Here is a 21,475-nt window from a genome sequence, read left to right on the forward strand (position 1 = left end):
GCAAAAACAACTTGGCTCTTTCTTTCAACACATTAGAAGAGACAGGAATGTTAGGCATTTGGAAAATAAAAACAAAAGTTGAAACCATCCATTACTTTGTTATGAATGCAGTAAGCAAAACTATGTTTTTCCATTTTTTAGGGTGTGTACACTTAATAAATAATACATGAACCTGGCACCAGAAAAATATCAGTCCTTATGTGAATAGCTATCTTAATGCATTAACAGCAGACTTGGTCAATATTAAATATTCATGTCATAGTATACTCATACAGTTTGCATAAGCACTTAAATAAGAGGTTAATTAGCATAAGTAGGCTTACATTTAGAATGATTCAGATATGAAGATTTTAAAAATTTGACAAATTTAATGGAAATAGTTAATATTGTGTGCTTTCTACTCTTAATATGGGTTTGATAAGGTCATGTTTGAAGAGCAATGCTTCCTTTGATCCCTGTTTGATAGTGATTCTTAAACTCATTATTATATTATGTTATATTATATAGTCCAAATCTTGCAATGGACACTGCTTTTAGTAGAGATTTCTTATGATTATGGAAATGGAAATGGTTGCTGTTTATTTCCTGTAAAAGATTGCTTTTGTACAATTTAGATCATAGCACTGAATATTTGTAGTCACACAGTGCTACATGTGTAGAAAGAGTTGATTAAACCCTCTTAATTATTCTTCAAGCTTTATTTAATGTCATGACCGCAGAATTTATGAACAGTGGTTCCATTTTGACTCCATTAGGATGTAATCAATTACGTAATCATGTAATCAGTCAGAGGATGTAATGATTTTAGAATTATGAAATTGCATGTGATGATGTTTTCCTTAGAACTGACGCAAGTTTGTGAGGTATTTTGAGGAAAATGGCTTTGGATCCTGGAATGGAATTACTTAGTCCTGATTTACAGCATTGTTTATTGAGCAGACTTATCGTAATTATTTCACATTTCATTACACGCCTACTCATTTCCTGGAACATTAACAGAATGAAGGCTATGAGACCTTTTATCCCTCAGCTTGTAGTGTTGTCCTTTATTAAAGGAGGAAGACCAGAGTTGAGTTATTTTTCTGTTTTTCTTGAACAACCATATTGCCTAATTGTGTCATTTATCACCTCGGACTGTACATGGGTAAAGATATGTACCACTCTTAGGATGAGTACCAGCTTAGATAGATCCATCACGTCATTCAAAGAATAGATCCATGTATCAACAAATGTTCCATTGCGAAAACGGCCATCATCTCCCTTACAGAAAGCGAAACTTTAAAACAATATTGGATTTAAGATTCTGCTATCCCTTAAAAATTAAAAGAAATTAACGGTAGTCAAATGAAAAAAATGGTGTTCTTTAAGTTCTTTTGGGTTGTATATAACTGAAATATTGTTCAAAGTCTTGTTAAACGCAATTCACCCACTTCAACCGTGTGAAGCATCTACAAACATTGAGTCATATCACAACTTTAATTTGGACAAAGTATCAGCGAGGAAAAATATTAACGTTGTGTTTGTGAACATTCCATTCAGACCCAATTAGACACTGCAAGGAGAAGAATATTGGTTGTTGGGAATCCACACATGGAAACTTCAACGCCTTCATATTATCATTCAAGAAGGTCTTCATGACTGAACATGAAATTCTGTGCGGCCTCCCTGCTATGATCACGTCCACATGTAATGTGTGTTTGACAACATTCCGTAGCTCGCTGCCACACAAGGCTTCAGATCTTCAAAGATACCGAAGCTCACCATTGAGGTAATCAGTGGTCTTGAAGACATTACAGAGCACAGTGACCTTTCTGCAGGTCAGCATGCATGCAATGAGCTCCCCTGCACCATATTCTGTGCATGTGCGTAATGCACCTAGATGCATCAACACATCATGGTGTCGTATGTCTTTGAAGTGCTTGATAGCTGTGAGCATGATGTTAGTTCAGATCTCGCACAACAACTTGTAAATAGATGAGCAGCTTGTGCCTCAGAGTCTAGCATATACTGTTGTTGCACAAAAAGGTTCTCTCTGTGAATCGGTTCATGGTGAAAATCGTTTTATGTTATCCCTAGAAGTGTTTTGGTCAAAGGATAAGTTCTGATGCCAGTGAGTTGTTCCCATCCCACACTAAACCAACATCAGGGTTTTTCCTCAGTTCTGTACAGTTTTATCTGGTTTCAAGCAGGCTCCTTAAATTACAAATGTGACAGGCACATCTATGAAGCCATTCTTGATAGACTGGACTGGTTACTTGCTGTATTTGTGTTGCATCACCTTTAAATTATGAAGCGACAGATTCTCATCATCTATTCCTATGAATCTCTTGCATCACCTTTATAATATGAAAAGGCAGATTCTCTACAAGATCAGTTCCTATGAATCTGTTGTTAGCTCGCAGCCTTTTGAGAATAATGCCCAATATCTCTTCATCTGGAGAAATAATGGATGCCATCATTTAGGAATTATTGTCACGTATCACACAGAACTTGGAAACCTGATCCTTCACCTTCACCCACATCTAGGACTATACCTGTAATCAGAGGAATTAGGTTCAATAACCAGTTATCATTGGTTCTTCAAGTCGGACATGATTAAGAATTTATACTCCTCTGTAGGCCAGTGGTTATCTTCAGTAATAAGATGAGTTCTTATGGGTTAATGTATTGGAATGTCCTGAGTTTTTGTACTGCCATTTGTTTTATGGCACAGATCTAGATGAGTTTCATATCATTAGAGTTATGGTTTTGTTAACATGTTGGTCTAAATGTAGGGGGCGGTCAGGTAGTGGTTAAGGCATTCCATCGCTGAAGACCCGGCTTCGAATGTGAAGCCCATTTCTGGTGTCCCCTGCTGATATTGCTGGAATATTGCTAAAAGTGACGTAAAACAATACTCACTCACTCACTCTAAATGTTGGATTTTCAGAATTCTTAACTGGACCACTCACCAGATCATATTTGTTAAAAAAATCAGAAGATTTCTATTCTACACTTTTAAATATTGACAACTCAACAAGATTTAACTGATGCCCTTCCTCAGAACAAACTGTTTTGCCAGACTCCTGTAGACCTCTGTCTGATCAGCTGTCGAGACGACGCCCACACCTTGATTATCTCCCTTTGTTGTAGCAGCACTGGTCTTGAACATCATGAATGATCTCAGGAGCATGTATATTTTTTCAAGCACTTGTAATTCTTGAATGTCAGCATGCAAATATCACAGTGGGCCTGGTCCGCTCACCCATCTCGATTCTCCGGCTCCCATTTCCTGTCACAAACACACAGCTTTTGAAAACCCCACATCTGATATTACTCTCTCTCCCATTCCAGAAATGTGTATAGATTTCATGGGGGTCAGAGCAGGGGTGGGGGGTAGGATGTGGGGGTGGGACGTGGGTTTTTTGTGTGGGGGATGTGATGTGTCCTTCCTTAGATTGGCCTGTCAGTAGAGTAACACTTTGTACCTGGTGGTTGTGGGGGTTGAGTGCAACCAATCAAAGCTGTGTCATGTTTAGGAATAGTCTCGCTTTTTATGGTCAAATAGATGGGTTGTATCTACTTCATCAATTCGTATGGGACCGGCAGCGTTAGCACAGTGGATGTGGGAGTTTTGTTCAAAAGCTTTTGGATCATTCTTTGTTTCTACAGATGCATGTACTTGTCTGTTGAAAGAGAATACTTGTCAGTTGAAAGAGATTTTTTTTCATCCACAGCAAATCATCTTGGGAATTTTGTTTTTGTTTTCATGAAGCTATGTTATTTTACCCCATTTTCCAGGACTTCCAGAATCCCCCCCTCGCATCCTCCCCTGGGTTCGGGGCCATGATGTTTTGTATTATACATAATATACCACACTCACGTCCTATTTCCAGAATATTCTCAATTTTGATAAATTAAAAAATAAATATTGAACAATATTATTTACATATTTTTTTAATTTTATGCCACTTGTAATTACTTTGGTATATGTGTTTTACAGAAATATTTTATAATGACATGACCGATAATGAAGCTTTTTTTTTAACAGTAAAATATGTAAGAATTTCTATCTTTTTTTTTAATTTCATGTACATTCAGGTTTTATTTTACAAAATGACGTGATAAAAAAAAATTACCTCCACATTAAATATTAGTTTTATCATCATCTGTCTGACATCTGTTCACACAAGTCTCTCATGATACAGTTTTGATATTCTGATAGGAAGAGGCAAGAATAATGAAAATGACTTGCTTTCTTTGCCACCACTGTATCACTGGCAGTGATTATTGTAAAGCAATGGGGTGAACATTTCATGTTTCATTCCAGTGTCATTTATCTTTCTTGCATGTAAGATAATAATACGATCTGTGGCACCCATCCATCAAACATGTGATATCTAACCTGAAATAAATAGACAGACGACCTAAAGCAATTGTTCATCATGTTGGCTTTTATTCCGCTCATTTGGTGAGTGAGTGAGTTTGGTTTATGCTGCTCTGAATAGTATTCTGGTTGTCATGGCGTGACAGCTACACATGGGAGGTGGCCCAATGACTCCGGTAATGGATGTTTTCCTCTTTGGTGAACTTCAGTATGAGAATGCAAAACTGGAATTCAAACAAGAAATCAGCTGATCCTGGCATTGCTAAGGGATGTAACTCTTCCCTAACCTGCCCCCATCAACCTGACCCATTTAGTCTGTCCCCTCTAACATGAGCCCCCTCTAACCTGACTCCCTCTAATCTGACCCTTCTAACCTGACACCCTCTAACCTGGCCCCCTCAAACCTGGCCCCCTCTAACCTGACCCCTCTAACCTGACGCCTCTAACCTGACCCCCTCTAACCTGGCCTCCTCAAACCTGACCCCCTCTAACCTGACCCCCTCTAACCTGACACCCTCTAACCTGAAACCCTCTAACCTGACACCCTCTAACCTGACCCCCTCTAACCTGACACCCTCTAACCTGACCCCTCAAACCTGACACCCTCTAACCTGACCCCCTCTAACCTGGCCCCCTCTAACCTGGCCTCCTCAAACCTGGCCCCATCTAACCTGGCCCCCTCAAACCTGACGCCTCTAACCTGACCCCCTCAAACCTGGCCCCCTCAAACCTGACCCCCTCTAACCTGGCCCCCTCAAACCTGGCCCCCTCAAACCTGACCCCCTCAAACCTGACGCCTCTAACCTGACCCCCTCAAACCTGGCCCCCTCAAACCTGACCCCCTCTAACCTGAGCCCCCTCAAACCTGGCCCCATCTAACCTGGCCCCCTCAAACCTGGCCCCATCTAACCTGACCCCTCTAAACTGACCCCTCTAACCTGGCCCCCTCTAACCTGACCCCTTCAAACCTGACCCCCTCAAACCTGACCCCTTTAACCTCGCCCACTCTAACCTGACCCCTCTAACCTGACCCCTCTAACCTGACCCCCTCTAACCTGAGCCCCCTCAAACCTGACCCCCTCTAACCTGACCCCTCTAACCTGACCCCCTCTAACCCTAGCCCCCTCAAACTTGGCCCCCTCTAACCTGACCCCCTCAAACCTGGCCCCCTCAAACCTGACCCCTCTAACCTGACCCCTCTAACCTGGCCCCCTCTAATCTGACCCCCTCAAACCTGGCCCCCTCAAACCTGGCCCCCTCTAATCTGACCCCTTCAAACCTGACCTCCTCTAACCTGACCCCCTCTAACCTGACCCCCTATAACCTGACCCCCTCTAACCTGACCTACCCTCTAACCTGACCCCTTCTAACCTGCCCCCCTCTAACCTGACCCCTCCAAACCTGACCCCCTCAAACCTGACCCCTTTAACCTTGCCCACTCTAACCTGACCCCTCTAACCTGACCCCTCTAACCTGACCCCTTTAACCTGACCCCCTCTAAACTGGCCCCCTCTAACCTGACCCACTCAAACCTGACCCCCCTCTAACCTTTCTTTCTAACCTCACCTCCCATTATTGCCCTCCTGAACTCACCCTCCATGGAAATGTTTCTTTAGAGGTACCGTGCTGTTAAATTCAATGACATGCTCTAACAGCTCTTTCTCCATCATGTTTATTATACACCGGTATGGAGACTATTGGTTTCTCTCTCCTTGTTCCAGGTCATATTTGACAAATATTCATTCTAATGCAGCCTATCGCAATGATTGCTCTTAAAATAGAAAACCTAAATTAGATCTTTACTCCAGTTGGAAGGTTTTATCAGTTTCTCTTACAATCTCTCAAGTATGAGAATAACTGATTGTTGAGAGAGCGAGGTGTATGAACAGAATAGTTCCTCGGTTCCCCTGAGAACCTCCATCAAAGAGTAACATGTTTCTAATTTAGGTTTACTCTGATTTGGTTGATAGTAGTTGTTTGGAGACTACTTGTAATAATTGTTTGATTTTGACGGCAACTTTAAGCTGATTCTGTTGACCGAACCCAGTGCTAATTACAGGGGTACTTAGTGGTTTAATTAGAGCCCATTCCTCTGTTAACTTTAGTCTTGAGACAAGGCCTTCATATCAGTGGAGCAGTCAGATTTGATGAATTATTGTTTCTATAAGTAGCCAGTCTAGTTGTCAGCCTCTTCGTCCTGATTGTGTGCCAGATATTGATTGCTGCTCAAATTGCCAAAGTGGACAGCAAGGTGGTGCTCTGTGGCTGCTCCAAGGTCGGTATTTGGCCATCTACTCATGTTGGTAGCCTGGAGAGGCAAATTCGGTCCTAATTACCCGGGTTTACCCATGCATAAGATCGGCTCCTCTTGGAATCGGTGGTGGACAACCTGTTCTTCCATGTACAGAACCACCTCAGGGTCATGAATAGTGACCACAGACGTTTCTGTATTGAACATCTACTGGGGTGAAAATGACCTTGAGGCTAAATTTAGGGCGTTGGTTTCTCATCAAAGAACTGCAATGTTTCATAAACTCTTCCAGTGTTCTTAATAAGATTAGAATCTTTATTATGAATAAAAAAAATTATTTATGTCACTGGCCTGTGAACCAAACACAGTTTAGTGCAATTTCTTGTGTGTTGTGTTCCTTAGTTGGACAGATCACATGGATTTCACACAGATCACCAGGATAGTGTGTCAGTTCGCATGACAAAGCGACTTTATGTTGTATGGTATCATCTTTCGATGTTAAATGGTTCACAAACATATTAAAGTTGACATTTCGATGAGTATATTGTTCAGATACTATCTTAGGTATTTGGGTCAAACAAGAAATGACATTCATCTCCTATTTATGATGTACATGCATGGCAAGTTATCACGTTAGATTTGTTTGGAACGACAGTTTCCTTGCTGTAGTTGGCATTAGCTTGCATAGTAAAAAAAATAAGTATCATTTCCTTTCACATTTTTTCGGCTCTAACAAGGTTTGAAAGTTCTTACCCCATCATATTTAGAACTTGTGTGTAGTGTTGATGTCCAACCTTCATAAGAAACATTTATCAATCTTTCAGGAAATTTAATCTAAAAATAATTAAAATTGTGTAATTTAGACAACCATGCAGAATATACAATGTTGTCTGATGTTTCTCTTCAGGTTTCATTAGGGACAGAGGCCACAGTGGAATTAGCTGATGCATTTCACTGTGTATAGTTATGCCCCCTAGTCTTGCCAGGATCTGCTGATCAATTGTTTGATTCACATTTAGACCCTAGTTCTGATCCTTATTTGTCTACAGCAACCCATGCTTGTCATAGGAGGTGACTAACAGGATCAGGTGGTCAGACTCATGGGATTAGGATATGATGCATGTCATCGTATCCTAATGTCGTAGATCGATGCTCATGATATCAATCACTGGATTGTCTGGTCCAGACTCGATTCTTTATAGACTGCCATCATATAGCTAGAATATTGCTAAGCATGGTGTTAAACAAAAGAAATCAAAGCTCATTCACTCACTCTGTGGAGATACAACAGGAACGTCAGGTGAACTACAGTAAACTACGTTTATAACAAACTCAAAGGGACCTCTAATTTTAATTTGTTATGACCGTAGTTCATTATAAGCATACAACATATATACTGGAAATGATAGGCCAAGAGACAGTTGGTTAAATCGTCAGTTCATTATAAACGTGGCCGGTAAAAACGTAGTTTATTGTATAATGTTCAGTATACTACTCAAAAATAGTTAAGGATCAGCTGATTCTTTGAAATTACTAAAATTAATCTGTCAAATGTATACATACATTGTCTTCAGAATGTGAGGGTGAACATTACCCTGGATGGCCATCCTCCTCATGTAAAGGTGAAAAGGGGATATAAAATGTATAAAACAACAAGATTTAAAAAAATAAATTAATCTGTAATAGCATGATAGTAATATGAAAGGATCAGTTGATCCTTATTTTTTTTGTAGTTTATGTTATAAGTAATTAATGTCACATTAAGACATTTTAACTCTAATGTAGAATGTATGTTCAGTTTTTCACATTAGTGTTGAGTTAATGTCAGCGTGTGTGTGTGTGTGTTTAATCTCTCCCTCTATGGAAGGAGCCCCATGATACATTGCCCGCCAGGGAATATTTGTACATGCCTTGCTTCGGCTATTAATGGATAATTCATATACAGAGACGTTTTCTTTGTAAGCTGAGACCGTAAGGTTGTTAGTTATTGATGAACTCATTTTCAGTGGACCAAAATACTTAACAGTGCAAGAGAGACCCCTCCTTATGTTTTTTTTGTGTGAAGTTTTTGTGTCATCGTGCATGTTGTTGCATGTATCCTGTTTGGAATGGAAACGCTGACATATTCCAATTGCAACAGGGCAGGTTATTCTGGAGATGTAGGGAGTGCTCGTGCACTAGCTGGGTGGAGGTCATAGTTTTCACGCTGAGATATCCTGTTGATATCTGATATACCTCTGAGACATGTGAGAATCATAGAGCGGGTAGGACATATTGTTCAGTCTGTATGACTTGGTTCAGGCTGTATAACTTGGGTCATTCTGTATGAGTTGGGTCATTCTGTATGACTTGGTTCATTCTGTATGACTTGGTTCAGACTATGACTTGGTTCAGGCTGTATAACTTGGGTCATTCTGTTTGAGTTGGTTCAGACTGTATGACTTGGTTCAGGCTGTATAACTTGGGTCATTCTGTATGACTTGGTTCAGTCTGTATGACTTGGTTCATTCTGTATGACTTGGTTCAGACTGTATGACTTGGTTCAGGCTGTATAACTTGGGTCATTCGGTATGAGTTGGGTCATTCTGTATGACTTGGTTCAGTCTGTATGACTTGGTTCAGACTGTATGACTTGGTTCATTCTGAATGAGTTGGGTCATTCTGTATGAGTTGGGTCATTCTGTATGACTTGGTTCAGACTGTATGACTTGGTTCATTCTGAATGAGTTGGGTCATTCTGTATGAGTTGGGTCATTCTGTATGACTTGGTTCAGACTGTATGACTTGGTTCATTCTGAATGAGTTGGGTCATTCTGTATGAGTTGGGTCATTCTGTATGACTTGGGTCATGCTGTATGACTTGGTTAAGTCTGTATGACTTGGTTCATTCTGTATGACTTGGTTCAGACTGTATGACTTGGTTCAGGCTGTATAACTTCGGTCATTCTGTATGAGTTGGGTCATGCTGTATGATTGGGTCATTCTGTATGACTTGGGTCATTCTGTATGACTTGGTTCTGTCTGTATGACTTGGTTCATTCTGTATGACTTGGGTCATTCTGTATGACTTGGTTCAGACTGTATGACTTGGTTCATTCTGTATGACTTGGTTCATTCTGTATGACTTGGGTCATGCTGTATGACTTGGGCCATGCTGTATGACTTGGGTCATTCTGTATGACTTGGGTCATTCTGTATGACTTGGGTCATGCTGTATGATTGGGTCATTCTGTATGACTTGGGTCATTCTGTATGACTTGGTTCAGTCTGTATGACTTGGTTCATTCTGTATGACTTGGGTCATTCTGTATGACTTGGTTAAGCCTGTATGACTTGGTTCATTCTGTATGACTTGGTTCAGTCTGTATGACTTAGTTCATTCTGTATGACTTGGTTCAGACTGTATGACTTGGTTCAGGCTGTATAACTTCGGTCATTCTGTATGAGTTGGGTCATTCTGTATGACTTGGTTCAGACTATGACTTGGGTCATTCTGTATGAGTTGGGTCATGCTGTATGACTTAGGTCATTCTGTATGACTAGGGTCATTCTGTATGACTTGGGTCATTCTGTATGACTTGGGTCATTCTGTATGACTAGGGTCATGCTGTATGATTGGGTCATTCTGTATGACTTGGGTCATGCTGTATGATTGGGTCATTCTGTATGACTTGGTTCATTCTGTATGACTTGGGTCATTCTGTATGACTTGGGTCATTCTGTATGACTTGGTTCAGGCTGTATGACTTGGGTCATTCTGTATGACTTGGTTCAGACTGTATGACTTGGTTCATTCTGTATGACTTGGTTCATTCTGTATGACTTGGTTCAGACTGTATGACTTGGTTCAGGCTGTATAACTTCGGTCATTCTGTATGAGTTGGGTCATTCTGTATGACTTGGTTCAGTCTGTATGACTTGGTTCAGACTATGACTTGGGTCATTCTGTATGAGTTGGGTCATGCTGTATGACTTGGGTCATTCTGTATGACTAGGGTCATTCTGTATGACTTGGTTCATTCTGTATGACTTGGGTCATTCTGTATGACTTGGTTCATTCTGTATGAGTTGGGTCATTCTGTATGACTTGGGTCATGCTGTATGATTGGGTCATGCTGTATGACTTGGTTCATTCTGAATGACTTGGTTCATTCTGTATGACTTGGGTCATTCTGTATGACTTGGGTCATGCTGAATGACTTGGGTCATTCTGTATGACTTGGGTCATTCTGTATGACTTGGGTCATGCTGTATGATTGGGTCATGCTGCCTGACTTGGGTCATTCTGTATGATTGGGTCATGCTGTATGACTTTGGTCATGCTGTATGAGTCATTTATTCTGTATGACTTGGGTCATTCTGTATGACTTGGGTCATGCTGTATGATTGGGTCATTGGAAACATGGTTCAAAATATTTGCTTGGAGACAGCGATCAAAATTTATGCTTGGAGACAGCGATCATAATTTATGCTTGGAGACAGCGATACAAATTTCTGCTTGGAGATATGGTTCAAAATATTTGCTTGGAGACAGCAAGCATAATTTATGCTTGGAGACAGCAATCAATATTTATGCTTGAGACGTGGAACATAATTTATGCTTGGAGACAGCAATCAAAATTTATGCTTGAAGACAGCGATCAAAATTTATGCTTAGAGACAGCGATCATAATGTATGCTTGGAGACAGCGATCAAAATTTATGCTTGGAGACAGCAATCAAAATTTGTGCTTGGAGACAGCGATAAAAATTTATCCTTAGAGACATAGATAAAAATAAAATTTATGCTTGGAGACAGCAATCAAAATTTATGCTTGGAGACAGCGATAAAAATTTATCCTTAGAGACATAGATAAAAATAAAATTTATGCTTGGAGACAGCAATCAAAATTTATCCTTAGAGACAGAGATAAAAATTTATGCTTGGAGACATGGATCAAAATTCATGCTTGGACAAATGGATCAGAATTTATGCTTGGAGACAGCAATCAAAAGTTGGAGATATGGTTCAGACTTTATCCTTGGAGATGTATTTCTTTGTTGTATGCTCAGATTGTTGATTCACTCACTGCAGCCTCAGACATCAAGATGTATAGCAGCACCTTGATGCTGAAAGATCTTTACAATGATGGAATTGTTAGGTAATACGTAAGTGGAAACACAACCTTTGTCACTCCCTTGTGGGGGCCATTAGTCCTGTTTTATTTGCTCATTGGTTTCCAGCCTATGATAGGAATTGATTTTGTCCTCTCATCAGTGCATTCATTAGGAGAACTTTAATTAGTTTATTACATTCAGAAGGATTTAGTGAGGCCTGGCATTTGAGTGATTGGGAAGCTTGTATTTATGTGAATTCAGTGAAGTCGTCTATTGATTTGCCTGTCAGTTCTCCATTGTTTTATTTTACACTTGGTAATTGAGTGCTTGTTTTGCCTTGTGCTGTCCACATTAAAAATGTTCTACGAATTGACTGCAGTATGATGACTTTTAGGGAAAGGAAGAAATCTTCAAGTTTTAATCTTTATTTGGTGTCATATTCCTGCAACTTCCCAACAAAATGAGTCAAATTTCTGTTTGAAGAGTAATTTGATTATTTTTCAAAAGTCATTAGTTACTCTTCATCAGATCTTGAAATGTATTAAATTCCCTGTTCCATATAGACACTACAAAGCCTCCTGATTCCCTATGATAACACATAGCATCCATGTTTCTCGCCCAAAGATTTCTGAGAGTGTGATAACACACATTACTGCATAAGATACAAGCACATATATCATACCCTATCATTATCACATGCCAGTTATCTCATTATATTTCCTGTAACCTGCTGTCAATATGTCATTGGTTCCATTTCGGCACCAGTTCTTTCCATCTGTCTTAGCACAATCCTGGAAGTCTTGGAGTAGGTTGCTGGGCTTGCCCCACCTAGGCAGGGCCACGTCTAGCAGCAATTATCTGTTTCCATGACGTCAAGAAGGTAGGAGAAGAAGTGCGGAAGAGAAGGAGACAGCGGGTGGTGTGAGTAAGACGGCCAGGGCACATTGATTCTCCCTCCCTCCCTCCCGCCAGCCACCAGAGAACGAGCCTGTGTGGGATTTGGTACCGCTGAAGCAGGTGGACTTTCCCTCGCTTAAACCCAGGAAGGTTTGCAAGAATAATTAGTAGGGATGAGGAGAGGATTGTAAAGAGACTTAGCTTGGTCCGCAGTTCTGAATTTCATGTGATGTTTGATTGGGTTAATGAAGAGAGGAAGCACTGATTTCTCCTGGTACGTAGAATCTTTTGATGGTTTTGTCTGTTATTTGGAACTGGATGTCAACTGGGGCCAGGGGATCAAGATATGGGGTTGTGTGCTAGGAATGGAATATGCAGATATTGCAGATGGTTGTGGGGGATTGATATGACATCAAACTCATGTCGATGTATGTGTTTAATCTTGTGTTGGTGACTGTCTGGTTTTAAAATGATGGTCATATTTATTGTAGCGGTTAGTTTGGGTTTATTCTAATATAGTGGTAAATTAGTGTTTATTGTAATGTAGTGGTTAGTGTATATGCTAATGTTGTTGTTAATTAGTGTTTATTCATATGTAGTGGTTAGTTAGTGTGTTTTTTAATGAAGTGGTTAACTGGTATCTATTCCATTGTAGTGGTTAATTAGTGTTTATTCCAATCTAGTGATGAATTAGTGTTTATTCCAATGTCATGGCTAATTTGTGTTTATTAATGTGTAGTGGTTAGATAGTGTTTATTCTGATGTAGTGGTTAATTAGTGTTTATTCTAATGTAGTGGTTAGTGTTTATTCTAATGAAGTGGTTAACTGGTGTCTATTCCAATGTAGTGGTTATTTAGTGTTTATTCTAATGTAGTGGTTAATTAGCATTTATTCTTAAGTAGTTGGTAATTATAGTGTGCTTGTGAGAGGGCAGTAAATAGTTCTGAAGTAGACTCAGGTGTTTTTATGTTAGTGTTGCTGGTCGTGTGTTCCACTGTTTGATGAAGACTATGCCCATCAAGTTAGTTGTGTGTAAAAGCTGAAAAACTAAAACAATTGGCTGTCATTTTAAAAAAATTGATATTTCAGTTACTGTGCTGTCAGACAGGTATTATTATTATTATTATCATTATGATGATGATGATGATGATGGTGATGATGATGATGATGATTATTATTATTATTATTATCTTGTTTAGTATTTAAGCAGAATTAGTGTCATATCTGTTTGCTTTATGTTCATGTGTGTAATGCCGATGAAAACAAAAGTGTCAGGTTTAATAGGGCTCTCAGTATGCATCTGCAGTTAGTCTGAATGGGTTTCCGATATAGAGATTATTTCACAAGCATATGTGTCATACTGATTTTATGGAACAAGTGTCAGATTTCTTGTATTACCCGAGCGAGAGTAATGATTTCTTTTATTTCCCATTATTTCTTTATCCTTGATCTTGATCAGTGCATTTTTTTCTAAAGGTGAGCTCATCCCTTTCAGAAAAAAATGCACTGATCAAGGCTACTGTCTTAGAAATTGTCAAATGTCAACAATCTTCATCTATGACATCGTTTCTAGTTTGACGTCATTCCACCCTTTCATGACAATAACATTTGAATGATGTCAACAATGCCGTCCAAATGACGTAAACAACACGCTGGTGTGCGTGAAGTGATATTTGCACTGGTGCACAAACAATTTTCATGAACTCGACTTGTTCTGAGCCTATGGGTAATAAATATATTTCCATGTGTGTGCGCCAGTGGATGTTCAATTGTATTTGCTTGTGGGTACTCCAGTGTAGCTGGTTACTTAATGTGTGTAGAAACACTGAAGGACGATATGACAGTTTATGGTCCCGGTGTGGCTGTGCATGTGTTGGAGTGGTGATGAGATTGTGGTCTGTCTTCACTGCGAGGCTCTATGGATGGCGATATCGGTGGAAATCATCACTGTTTATTGATATGGAGATCAATGCTGGACTGGAGATTGTATAATAATTCATTTGTAGAATCCGTTTCCGGGGCAGAATATATCCCCATTACTGGTGTTTGTTGTAAGGGTAGTCAAGATTGTGGATTGGGGTATGACCTGGTTAACTGTGTGTCCTTTTGCCTTGGTTGTTGCTCATGCTATCAATCACTATTTTGCTTGGCTATGACTTGATTCATTCCTGGTTGACTTGAGATATATATCTATATTTTCAGGATTTTTCGGGCCTAATATATAGTCTATGACATTTTTTATTACACAAAATATTTCTTTCCTCTAAAATTAAAACAAATAATCTTCCTGAAATAAATTTCCTGGTATTAATTTGTGGAATAGAGCTGGCTGGACTTGCTTTTATGTATATCCAGATTGGGTTTGTTTTCATAAACACATGTATTCCACAGTCATGCTGTAGGACTAGCTTCCTCCCACATCAAGCTCATATGCCGTGATAGAACACAAATACTCTTCAAAGCAGCATTACACCTCTCACTCACTCACTCACTCACTCACTCACTCACTCACTCACTCACTCACTCACTCACATGTCACGTGTAAGGTGAACGACTGCCCTTGCCATTGATGTCACTGGGTATATTTTTGAAGAACTCTCACATGCTGCTGAGGACAATATTTTCTTTTTCTTCATGTCTGTTGGCCGGGGTCACATTGCATCAATGATGGAATTGCCTATGAATGTTCCAACCCGATATTTAGACACACCCTTCCCTTTGAAATGTAATTCATGAGCGTTTAACGTACCAGCAAAACATTTTCTGTTAAACACGATATAGCCCACTGAGATATTCATCAACTGCTACTTCAAGCAAATGCTTCCTGGACATATGTACGTGAAATACTATATCTATTTTTGTCACAATTACACAAATCATTTAAGATGTCAAGTTTCAGGTTCATACACTAAAACTTCAGAGAGAAGTGCGACGTTTCATATTGCAGTGAGCCGATGAGTACTTAATGTCTTGCAATATTGTAACAGATTATTTTAACTGTTTTGTTCCATTGTTCTTATTTTTATAAAATATTGTAACAGATTATGTTAACTGTTCTGTTACATATTATTTAATGTCTTGCAATAATGTCACTGATTATTTTTACTATTCTGTTACATAGTACTTAATGTCTTGAAATATTGTAACAGATTATCATAACTATTAACTATACACACAGTATTTGTTGCTGGAATATTTCTATTCATTTCTTTTGTTTGAATATTTCATTATCTGTAAGTTTTATCCAGAAATTTTATATCGCAATAAATATTTAATATGATACATTAAAGTTTTGTTCCAAGATATCAGGAAGCGTTAAATTGATTGAAATTTTTGAAACAATTTATGCAATATACATAGGCTATAGTAAATTAATGGTAATATCCTCATTCTCTATCCTCGTCACCGTATTTATCACTATTATGACCTGCTGATCCTCCCCAACTGAGTGAATGAGTGAGTGAGTTGGGTTTTAACGCCGCTTTGACATTATTCGAGTTATATCACGGCGTGTGAGCTTAATGTGGGAGGAAAGCCCAAAGTGATGCAGATCTCGGACATTTACCACTTCGGTGAAACCCACGAGCACGGGTATGGTGCTGACAATCACAGAAACATTATTGGGGCGAACCAGGATTCGAACCCACAATCATAGGTTTCTGGCGTGCCCAACGCGGTGCCTTAGATGACTGGGCCACCCCTGCCCCCCCACCCCCCAACTGGTAAGAATAGTTTCACAGTAACATAATCGTTGAATGGATTGGGTGGTCAGACTCGGTGACTTTGCTGCTTGTGAGTGAGTGAGTGAGTGAGTATGGTTTTACGCCGCTTTTAGCAATATTCCAGCAATATCACGGCGGGGGACACCAGAAATGGGCTTCACATATTGTCCCCATGTCGGGAATCAAACCCGGGTCTTCGGCGTGACGAGCGAACGCTTTAACCACTAGGCTACCCGACCACCCCTTGCTGCTTGTGTGTCATTGTAATGGCAGGGATCGTTGTGTTGGTCCTTGCTCACAATATTTATCACTTGGTTCTTGGTCCAGACTTGATGATTTTTGTGACGTTAAACAACAATCAGATGATCCTCACCATTCAACTGTTCCTGAGATTATATAACAGTTTTTCAAGAAAGAACATTGTCCCTGAAATTTTTTAATAATTTGGATGAATTAACTAATGATCAATTTTTGTTGTCCTCCCCTTCCACATTATGTTATTAATACTAACTGCCTATTTGCTCTTGTCCACTGACAATCAATAAATTGTATTTGTTCGCTTGTGTGGTTTACAGATCTTCCAACCTAATATTTCACAAATGTGGAATAAGATTAGATTTTTAAGAACAGTCATATTTTCCTTCTCGCTGAGTTTGTGAACTATAATTTCAGAAATGAAGAAACTCCAAAGGTCGGTTTTGGAAGAGACGTAACATTTCTTTCTTTTATTTTTAAATTTTGCCCATCCAAAGAACCTTTTTAAAAAAAACTGCTTTAAAAATTAAACTTTTTTTGTTTCAACCACCAAACCCTGTGAATTTAGGAAAATCTGTCATTCAAATAAATATATATCATACCTTTATTTTATGTTGTAGGATGATAACCTTCGTTACGAATCTGTTGAGATTTGAAAAAAATTGTAATGAAGATTACAGAATCTCTGATAGCTGGATCGTTGGTGTTGCTTAGATTTATGAGGTCCATAGAACTACTTGTAACTATTGATAGTGGAGATCTCCACCAATGAGACTCTGTGTTCCGGAACACATTATTAGCTCGACAATACCATAATTGTTGCTCATAAAACAATCAGAATAAACCAGTCCAGATGGCCGTCAGATTGGAACCATTATCGGACATCATAAATTTCACCAAGGCTTTTCATGGAAGGGAAAATACATATATATGTGGCCTTGATTATAGTGATTTGTCATAACAAGCACTGCGGGTGGGTAAACTGGAGCTATTTCTGTAGGGAATTGCTTGTCAATCATTCAGTGGTTAGTTCTACTTATTCTTTTGATTGCTTGATGTGTGGTATAATTGGGTTGTCCATTCTGGTAGAAAGTAGTAATGATATGTTTTCAAATATTTGTATGTGATTTGGGATTTTTGTTCTGTTTTTCTGGAACTTGACCATAAGTGAAGCATTTATAAAATGTGTGTAAATTAACATCAGAGTGCTGTGACATGTCGGTTTTGTCATTAAATATTCAATAATATGAGTGTAGTTTGTGACATCTCTTGTGAGGCAGTGGCATGATATTAGGACATTTATGATCGGCTGAAATGTTTTATGAATATCATGTGTTTCTTCTGACGAGTCAGGAATTGTGATGATGAAAACTAACAAGAAGGCTTGACACACACTTGTAATCTGTCTTTAAGAAATCGAGGATTTTCCACAAATAGTAAGTCATTGTCGCACCTCGTTAGCCAGATCAATATGTAATCTTGAAGTGATTTATTGATTTCAAGCAATACCCTTGGAGGAGGAGCAGGCGGGATTGAACAAGCGGCAGTGGTGTATATCTGTCATATACACCACGCAGGCGGCGACGGACGGCTGCTGACGCCCCACCTTACCTGCTCCTTCTATTCCTGTACACTATCAGTCCCTGACTGGCCAAGTGGCAGTGTGTGGTGGTGACGTGTCCCTCGTCATCACATAGTCATCAATCGTTACACGGAGGATCATCCTTGCATGAGGGTCTTCTACTGGAAGTGATGACCACATGATCACCATAGCAACCAAAGATCTTGGAGGCATAATATACTAACATTTAATCTGACTTACTGGCTGCAATCTCAGTTGTGTGCTGCATGTCTTGACCATTGGTTGTAGACGGAAGGGATATTCTCGGACAACTGGACAAGGCAGCTAATGATCTGTGTGTCTTGGGTTCTTGTTGACCAGATAGCCTGCCACATTAGCATTTGGTTCTGAAAAAAGTAAGTTGGCCTTTTTGCTATCTCTGTCCATTATTACTTCTATTTCAATGTACAAGTGTACTATATCAGCAGAGTCAACTAGGACCATCATATTTTTGTGCTGGATAGAAACATTTATCCATTTGATTTATATAAGGACCATGATTATCTTTCATTTTGAAAATGTAACCATGATCTGTTTCCTTAGTGTTTATGTGGTAATTTTTAACATTGAATCAGCATTATTGAACCTATTACTGTTTATTTATTCATTTTGTAATTTGGCACATATCAAGGTTATAAAATGTTAAATTTCATTGTATTATCTAAACAACTATGATACAGTAAAAGGTGACTACAATATTCACAGTATTGCAATTTTGTATCAGTTTCTAAACTTGAATTGCTTGGTAGGCATTACTTATTAGTTGACGGATGACAAAGTACACACAATTTATGGGTAACAACTTCTTTAATACTGTAAAAAGCAACGTTTCGGTATAGATTCTTATACCGTTGTCAAGCAAGACTAGATCCTTATACCGTTGTCATAAGGATCTATACCGAAAGGTTGCTTTTTACAGTATTAAAGAAGTTGTTATCCATAAATTGTGTCTACTTTAGTATCAAAACTTACTGGTTCAGTTGTATAATGTCCTTTTTATTCGATATGTTGCCGTCAATTGTATAATGTCCTTGATAATGGACATGTTGACATCAGTTGTATAATGTCCCTGATAATGGACATGTTGACATCAGTGAATCACCATTAGCTGTGGCAGAAACCTTGTACACAGATCTGATAGATAGGATCTTGGTAAGAGAAAATGTTTACCGGTTTTCTATGTCAGTGGCGAAGACAAATTAAGATAAGGCAGCTTGCTTGAAACAGGAATGTTTGATGTCAGTGTGAATTTCGGTAAATGTTGGGGTAAATGAAGGCTTAGGAGCACAGCATTGAACAGCTGATGATGATGATGATCATCATCATCATCATTATCATCATGACGATACCATGGCAAAGCGCATATGATAGATTTGTAACTTCATAAATACTGACTGACGCCCAATAATGTTGAGATGTAGTGACTGTTAGTGTTCATGAAGGCTTAGGAGCACTGCATTGAACAGATGATGATGATGATGATGATGATGATGACCTTACTCTAAAAACCATAGTTATAGAATGGCTGGATGTTATAATATCATATTGTTTGATATGACATCACTAGTTGGCCACATCACAATTGGCTGTTCACACTTTGATCTTGGACACAATGTATGGTCACACGATAGTTTGTAGCTCAGGAACTTGTGATGATACCTTGATCAAAGCGGGGTTTAGACCTGGTGTCATCGCTGATTTTCAGTGATCCATTCATATAACCTTCACTGCTATTTTGCATTACACCCAGTGGAATCAGTTACTGCAAATAATCGAGAATGAATTTCTCTGGTGTTGATGTTTTATGTTTGCAGGGTTTGTATTGATGAATGGAACTTTCGTGTCCATGTCACTTCTTGTTATGATGTACAAGATCATTGAGCTGATCAACGATAATTCACTCGTTACCCGTGGAGATTTTGGGTAAGAATATAGGCCCACAGCTACCGATGCTCGTCGTAAAACTTGTCTAAATGGATCAGGGGGTCAGACTTGGTGACTTGGTGGATAGTATGTCATTGTATCCCAGGTGTGTGGATTGATGTCAATCACCAGATTATCTGCTTGATTATTTAGGCCCCATCATATAGCTGGAATATTGCTGAGTGCAGGGTTAAACAACAAACCACACCACATACACCCGCTGATGACACCTGTTGACTGCAGCATGGCAGACAGGACAGAGGGATGGTACATTACAACACCATCCCGATCTCACTGCTGTGATCTACAGCTGTAGTACATACAGGATACATCTGATTGGCTGCAGTAATTACTACCATGGTTCGGGATTATGCAACTCACCTTCACCTTCAGTGGATCTGCCAATCTAGATGTTCAGTCTGACAACAGGGGCTCAGGCATAACCCTCCACTGTCCTTCCTCCTGGCTTGACAGAAATAGCATAACGTGAGATTGTCTCGATATCATACTACAGTTAATTCCCTTACGTCTACAATGTCGATAACCTTCAACCAGACAAAACACTGCAATAACAGCTGATAACAATCTTCCTTCTGTATAAAAAACCCAGTAAGCCAGGCCAACAGATTTTCTTGTTAAACATATTCACAATCCTGATACTTTTAATTTAAATAAAACAAACATTTTAAGGGGGTTAGTCTGTCATACAGACCCTGAAACAAATATATCAAATACTCTTTGGTGATGGCATTTTGTGTTTAGGAAATTGTATTCAAAGGCATGCTGACAACATTTGTTAGATTATAATTTCTGTCTCCCTCCCGCCTCTTGGAAATTGAATGGAAATATGTTGTGGACTAAATTTCTATCAAGATTAAGCGACAGAACCCTTTCTATATCCAATAGAAATCTCTGCATAAAGTAGAGTCTGATTTCAACCACAAAATGAGCATGTGTTTATGCATCACTATCAAATAGTCAAATCAAATACTAAAATCAGTCACTTTCATGTACTAAATCATCCAACAATAGTGATGTCATCAAATTGTGTAGTGGTGTCATAACAAGGTGTCGAGATACATTTCTGTGATGTCATAACATTTTTGAACGATTGAAAAAAAATTCAATTTGTGAAATATTGCATTTTATTTCTGCTCAAGTTTTTCTCAACTACATGTACTTTGCCAAATGGACTATGGTGCATATCTGCATGTAGCAGTATCATGTTTAATAAAAGCTCTCAAATTACCGTATTTGACGTAATAAGCGCCCGGGGTGCTCTCAAAATCAGAAATAGGGGCTCTTATTAGAATACAATTTTGGTGAGAGAAAATTGAAAGAT

General features: G+C 39.1%; 1 protein-coding gene and 1 long non-coding RNA gene across 3 annotated transcripts in view; one reads left to right on the top strand and one right to left on the bottom strand.

The window, feature by feature from the left end:
• The window catches only part of LOC124134844, a 171,394-nt gene that overhangs the window by 85,200 nt on the left and 64,719 nt on the right, over positions 1–21,475 (top strand). The gene's annotated exons all lie outside the window — the stretch shown is intronic.
• On the bottom strand, positions 1,313–20,642 carry LOC124134845. 2 transcript variants are annotated; one of them, XR_006861155.2, is made up of 3 exons: positions 20,515–20,642; positions 18,412–18,557; positions 1,313–2,534 (listed from the first exon to the last, which is right to left on the bottom strand). It is a non-coding gene; the product is annotated as an uncharacterized LOC124134845 (long non-coding RNA). The 2 variants fall into 2 exon arrangements; XR_006861156.2 differs by lacking the exon at positions 1,313–2,534 and adding an exon at positions 2,549–3,271.

Source organism: Haliotis rufescens, unplaced genomic scaffold (genome assembly GCF_023055435.1).
Source record: "Haliotis rufescens isolate VD_foot unplaced genomic scaffold, xgHalRufe1.0.p SCAF_3, whole genome shotgun sequence".
NCBI classification, from domain to species: domain Eukaryota; kingdom Metazoa; phylum Mollusca; class Gastropoda; order Lepetellida; family Haliotidae; genus Haliotis; species Haliotis rufescens.